This window comes from Sminthopsis crassicaudata, chromosome 6, assembly GCF_048593235.1.
Source record: "Sminthopsis crassicaudata isolate SCR6 chromosome 6, ASM4859323v1, whole genome shotgun sequence".
NCBI lineage: Eukaryota > Metazoa > Chordata > Mammalia > Dasyuromorphia > Dasyuridae > Sminthopsis > Sminthopsis crassicaudata.
In genome coordinates, this window is record NC_133622.1 from 248,205,575 (window position 1) to 248,212,716 (window position 7,142).

Consider the following 7,142-nt stretch of genomic DNA (forward strand, 5'->3'; position numbering starts at 1 on the left):
CCCAGTTTCAAATCTGGCTTTGGATTTTTACTAGTAGTGGACCTCTAGGTTAGTCACTTAACCCCTATTTGCCTCAGTTCCTCATCTGTAAAATGGAGACCCACTAGAGAAGGAAATGGCAATTTGCTCCATTATCTTTGCTTAGAAAATCCCATGGGCTTTGTTTATGGGGTCATGTTGACTCAGACATGACAAGGACTGAACAGCACCAATGTTAGTGGGATTGTGGGAAAATAAACATACTAATTCATTGTTATTTGAGCTGTGAATCGGTACAACCATTTTGGAAAACAAGTTGGAATTTCTTTATATTTGCAAATAAAGTAACTAAGATGTTCATACCCTTTGGTCCAGAGACTTCAGTACTAGGCTTATACCCCAAAGAGGTAATTGATAATAAAATCCTGATATACAATAAAATATTTATAATAGCATTTTCTGTGGTGGTAAAAAATTGAAAACAAAGTGGATAGCTTTTGATTGGGGAGCCACTAAATAAATCATGGTACCTGAATGCTATGGCATATGACTGATGTAAGAAATGAAGAATATGTTGAATAAAAGAACAGTCTGAGAAAACTTAGGTTAAGTGGTGGAAGAATTCAATAGATACAAGAAAACAAAATATACAATGATCAAAACGATGAACAAGCACAAAACAAATAGAACTGAATATTATGAAATTAGAAAGCTTCAGCAAGGCCCTGAAGCAGAGAAATATCAAGAAACCTCTATTTGACTCCTCTGTAATTTTGCTGATTTGTTGATTTCTCTCAGTCTCTCTTTCTCTGCCTCTATCTCTCTCTTAAAAAAAAAAAAAATATATATATATATATATATATATATATATAATTATTTATTATATTGGATAGCCCCCTAAAGGGGTAGGAAAGGGAAAATGGGAATAATGTTGGTAACCTAAAAAATAAATATGAAGAAAATTTTATTTTAAGAATTGATAAGAATACAAAACCAAAAAGCTATTATTATTATGGTTCCCTTCCTGTTTCACTTGATTTATGTAGCCCTATCTTCTGATATCTTTTTTTTCTTTTCTCTGCCTTACAACTCATCATTCAGCTGAACTATTTTCTTCAAAGTTACTAGTGATCTCTCTGTCTCTCTTTCTCTCTGTCTTTGTCTCTGTCTCTCTCTGTCATCTAAATGTAGTCTGGGAACTTTTCAAGAGGATGCAACTATTTTCAAAATAATGAAATGTTTTAATTTCTAATATGGTAAATATTAGCCAACATAATATATATAACCCACATAAATAATCTGGGAGATCTTAATTTTTAAGAGTGTAAAGGCATCCTGAGACCAAAAAGTTTGAGAAATTACTTTATATTGTACCTCTTAGTGATCTTATCATCTGTCATGGATCCATTATCCTCTCCATGCAGATAATTCTCAAATTAGTTTCCTGTTTCTCCTGAGCTCCAATTTTTCATCACCAACTGCTTATTGAACATCTCAAAATTGATATTTCTAAAGATAACTCAAATTCATCTTGTTCAAAGTTAAACCATTATTTCCCCCCTTACACAGACAAGCTCTTATGTTAAAGGTACCAGCATCCTTTTAGTCATGTTGGATTGCAATGTAGGTATCATCCTTTATTCTTCACTCACACTCATTTTATATCTCCAACCTGCTACTAAAACCTGGCATTCTTTCAGAATCTCTACTGCATACTATCTTCGCTCCAGTCTTTTTTTAAATACACATTTCTTTATGAATCATGTTGGGAGAAAAATCAGAATAAGAGGGAAAAACCACGAGAGAGAGAGAAAAAAAAAAAAAAAACAACAACAACAGAAAAAAGAAGTGAACATAGAATGTGTTTTTTTATGTTTAAACTCCATAGTTCTTTTTCTGGGCAGATTGTTAAGGATCTTGCCTGGGTGAAAGGGCAGGTCAATTCTCTGAGAGCCTCCACAGCTGTGGATTGTGAGGAAGTTTCGGGGCAGCCTTTACTGACACAGGTGTTGCTTGTGGACTGGGAATGAAATAAATTGGAGGCAGAGGGAGGAGGACGCAGTGGTCTCTCAGTCAGAGAGGTCATAAGACACAACAGCCTCTCAGTCTCCTTGTGTCATCGTCATCCCCTCACAAGAAGAAATGACAATTCCAGGTACTGGTGTCTGGATTCTGGAAACCACAAGAGCAGCAGATGACAGCATATGACTTTCTTCTCTCTACTCTCCACATGGCAGACAGCTTGGTCCGACTTTACTACTAGTTTCTCCTTCAATCCCTTCTTCACTCCAATGACAAAGTGATCTTCCTTGATCTTGGGTCCTACCTTGCCAAACTGCTAGTCAATGAACTTCACTAACTCCCCGTTACTTCTATGCAAAATCTTTTGTTTGGTGTATGAAGCCCTTTAAAACTAACCCTAGCCCCACCTTACATGCCTTCAAGCCTAGCCCTAACCCTAATCCTAACCTGACCCCTGATCTTCTAGTTTTCTTACACCTCACCCCTTTCCTCCCAGTAGTTTGTAATCCAGTGATATTGACCTTCTTTCCTATCCTTACACAATGTTCCATTTTCCCAGTTCCATACTCACAAAAAGCTCTTCCTTCTCAACTCCAATTCCTGGGTTCCCTGACTTCCTTCAAGTCCCAATTAGGATCCCACCTTCTGCAGGAAGTCTTTCCCAATATGTCTTACTTCTAGTGCCTTCCCTCTCTTAATTATTTCCTATTTATCCTATATGTCACTTGTTTATGCATATCTGCTTGCTTGTTGTCTGATTGTGAACTCTGAGAGCAGGAACTTTCTTTGTAGCCCGAACACTTAGTGAGGTGCCTGAACATAAGGTGTACTTAATAAATGCTTGTTGACTGATTAACTGAAATGATAGAAGAGAAGGAAAGAGGAAAGAAACATTTATTAAATGTTGTGCTAAGTTTTTTACAAATATCTCGCTTGATCCAAACAACCATCCTAGGATGTTGGTGCTATTATTTTTTCCATTTTACAATTAAGGAAACTGTAGCAAACAGAAGTCAAATGACTTGTCCAGAATCAGATAGGTAATAATTGTCTGAAGGTGGATTTGTGCTTCTAAATGCAGGCACAATGTTCTGTCCATTGCACCACTTAATTGCCTCTTGCCATTAGATCTGGGCCCTCATTCTGGTTCTATTACTTAATAGCAACATGTTTTTGAGTGACTGAATCTTGGTTATTGCATCTGTAAAATGGATATAAAAATACTTGCCTGCTCAGGTCATGATGTTGTTGTTAGAATCAAATGTGAATTTTGTGAAAGTATTTTGCAACAGGATTTTGTTTTGCTTTTTCCATTTTGGATGGGCGAGTTGCAGAGACAGGGGAGTAGGGCTAAGATCCCTCTACCCCACAAAAAAAAGAGAACAGAAGGCCAGAAGGAATGATAGACAAACATGGTAGCTTTGAAAGTCTCATGTCCAATTAATTTTTTAACTTTTCTTTTTCTTTTTTTTTAAATTTTCATTTGTTTTATTATTAGTAATTTGGATTTTTTATGTGGTTGTAAATACTTTATGATTCTTTTAAGAACTTTTTTCATATCCTTTGTCCACTTAACTATTAGGGAATAGGTTTTTTTTAATTATAATTTTTTTACAGCATTATCTCTTGTACTAACTTTTCTTTTTAGTCAGTTAATAAACATTTATTTCCTCTTCCTTCCACTTCTGCTCAACTGAAAACAAAACTCAAAAAAATCTCTGTACCAAATATAACAATAGTCAATAATTAATAGTCAAGCTCATACACACAAAATCCTGTTTTTATCATGTCCAAAAATGTCTGCATTCTGCCCTGGAGTGTATTGCTCTGGCAGGAGGTGGGAACCGGATTCATCACTGGTCCTCTGATGGTTGATCATTGCAATGATCAAAATTCTTAAGTCTTCAAAGTTGCTCAGTTCACTTTGCATCAGTTTATCCAGGTCTTCCCACTTTTCTCTGAAACCATACTTCCATTATTTCTTATAGTAAAATATATTCCTTTACATTCACATTTGTAAGCGTTATTTCTCAGTTAATGGGAACCCCTTTGGTTCTCAGGTCTCTGCCATTATAAGAAGAGCTGATATAAATATTTGAGTAAATTAGACTTCCAATGGTACATCTGTCCTATTTAGATGTAAATACTTCATCAAAGGCTCTCTTCTTCATAATGGCACTTAGCAAATATTGTACAATCTTGACTGGGGCACCTTGGGATTTGAATTCTATTTTGGGTACCTTACAAAGTTTTTCTTATACCTGGGCATTTTGGAGTTGAGCTACACCAAACATTCCTAGAAATCTTTGTTATGAGGTTTCTTTCTATTTTCACTTTTGAAAAAAATTCTAATCATTCCGTAGTTTTCACACATCATTTCTTGAAATGTGGCTTATGTAGTGTTATTTTATTTGTCATATTCTCTGTGACCCATTTGGTGATTTCTTGGTAAAGATACTAGAGCAGTTTATCATTTGTTTCTTTAGCTCATTTTACCAACGAGGAAGTTGAGACAAAGAATTAAGTGATTTCCCCAGGGTAATATAGCTAGGAAGTGTCTGAGACTAGATTTGAACTCTGGGAGATGACTCTTGCCAACTCCAAGTCTGATTCTCTCTCTATTATTGGCACCACTCAGCTTCCTTGAAACATAGAATTATAGGTCATGGCTTTCAAGTAATCAAATTATTTTTAATTTTTTTTCTCCTTGAATTGTTTTCTTAGATCAGTTATTTTTGACATAAAATGCCATTAAAAAAATTTTTTTAGTCTTGATTTTGTTTTAATATTTCTTATTCTGGGAATCATTCATTCTCTTTAGTTTATTGAACTAAATGGGGAGTCTGTAACTTGGTAGGTTTTGTACCTCTTGTACTAAATTGTTAATTCTCCATTCAAGCCTTTACTTCTAGAAGTTTCATTTCTTGTTCAGTTCCTTCTTCTAGAGACCTTGATAAGGTTTAGATTTAGGAACCAAAATGAGATTAGAGTTTCTGGAGGTCAGGGGGTTAAATAAGGTCTAGTGGCAGGTTTGAGGTTCAGGGAACCAAATGGAGAGGTTTGGCTCCCCTGATGAAAGAGGTTTATTATGGGGATTGGAAGTAAGGTTAGAAATCCTGATAGAGGCATAAAGTCTGGTTAGGGAAATAGGTGAAGGTAAGGAGAAGGTGGCACTGGAAAAGAATATTCCAGTGGACAGAGGCCCTTGGCATCCCAAGCATGGAATAGCTGGCCTGTTTGGAACCTCTGGGGAGAGAGTTTTAGTTTGGCTCTTTTATAATGGGAGTTTTAGCTGAAGGGAACTCATGGGTTGAATCCCAAGTTGGCTCCTCGAAGGGTTTTCAGCTTGAGCTGGAATTTGAATTGAATTCAATCAGTTTCAGGACTGAGCGACCCCACCAGATAAGAAGGATGAAACTTTGTCCCTGGGGCAGCGTCCCTCACTGAGGCAGAGCTGAAGGAGACTTTCTCCTTCAAGGATTTTTAGAGTTTCAGGGTCCCCTCTTCAACCTCATTTCATTTAAAACATGACTTTTAAACTCCTAATTCATTTCTTCTCGAAATAATATTTTACCTTGTGCCTAAGCTATATTATTATTCTTTATTATTATTATTATTCTTTAAGCCTTTTGTTGTAGATTATATAGTTATTTTCTTCTGGGTTTGTCTTGGGTATCTCTGCCTTCATAACAGCTCTTTATTGTATATATCTTCCCCTCTGCCCCTTTCATTCATTTTTTCAGTTTTACTTCTCAAATTTGGATTTTGTATTAGTTATACTTTGCCTGCTTCTGTAGGGAAAGCTACAACCTTGTTTGGTTCCAATATGTGCTTAGGAGTTCTTCCTCTGGCCTTTGTTTCTCAAGATATGAGAAATAGAAACTCTTCAATGCTTTCTAAGTGATCTAATCTAGGATGAAAGCATCCTGATAACAGTCTTCCTTGTCTGAGCAGGCAAGTTCCTGGTCCTGATAGGCCTTGGGTTATACTGTTGCAGGCTTTCCTGTGGTTAGAATTTCAGTACACTATCCTGCTGTTCTATGTCCCTATCAAGTAGCTGAAAGAGTTGAAAGAGACAGAAATCCAGGCTTGTCCTGGTCTGAGGTCCCTGCCCTGCTTACTTAGCTTGTAGATCTCCATTAAAGTCTGGGGCTGAGTCTGTGACCCTACTCTACAGTCAGAACCACACAGCTGCTACTTGCCCTGTTTCACAGAGACAGCCCTCAGATCTCCCCCATTCTAAAAACGTTGTGAAGTTTTCTAGGTTAGACTTCCTCCTCCTTCTGTCTTCCTTTGCTGGTCTGTGCTGGAAAAATTTCCAACTGTAGCTTCCTCTTGGATTTCCCAATCCCTCCATGGTCTACAACTCTTTCTTGGTCTTTGCTGGATAAAATAAAACAAAGCTGGGCTATGCTCCTTCTTCCTACTCCACCATGTCCAATAAATCTCCAAGAATCAATGATCTATTTTAAAAGAAAAGCATGTTTCATAGAATGGAGCTGGGCAGTTTCTCAGTGTAATTGGAAATGCTTGTTTTATTTATTATTTATTAACTTTCTAATAAATTTTTCATTTTTGAATTTTTAAATTTTTCTCCAAAGTCTTTTGCAGTTTGCAAAACTATATTATATTATCTATAAACACCATCTTACTCTTGAACATTCCGTTATTCTCGGCCCACTTGGGTATTCATCATAAAAAGAAAAATTAACTATCTCAACAGACAGGAATTGACTATTACCCCACAGCTATGCACTAGTCAGATCTGAGACTCCATGTGGAAGAGGGAGGGGGTGGAGGCTGCGATCAGCAGCGTTGCCTCATAACTTAACGAAAGGAAAATGGGAGGAAATGAGTTTACAGAAATTTTGGCAAAAGACCAGTTAAGCCAGACCATTCCAAGAGCATTTCAAGACAGAACTGGAAGGATGGCAAATAAAGAAATATGAGCTGTCGACACTTCTACAACAAAATATTTCATTAACAATAATAGCTGATGAGCAAATACCATTTTCAAGTTTACAGCATTATAAAATATAAATGTCAGCATTACAGCATTATAAAATATAAAATATAACGTTTTGATGTTAGAACGTCAAAATTAGAAAGGCCCTTAAAGCAAAGATGGTCAAATCTGAGAA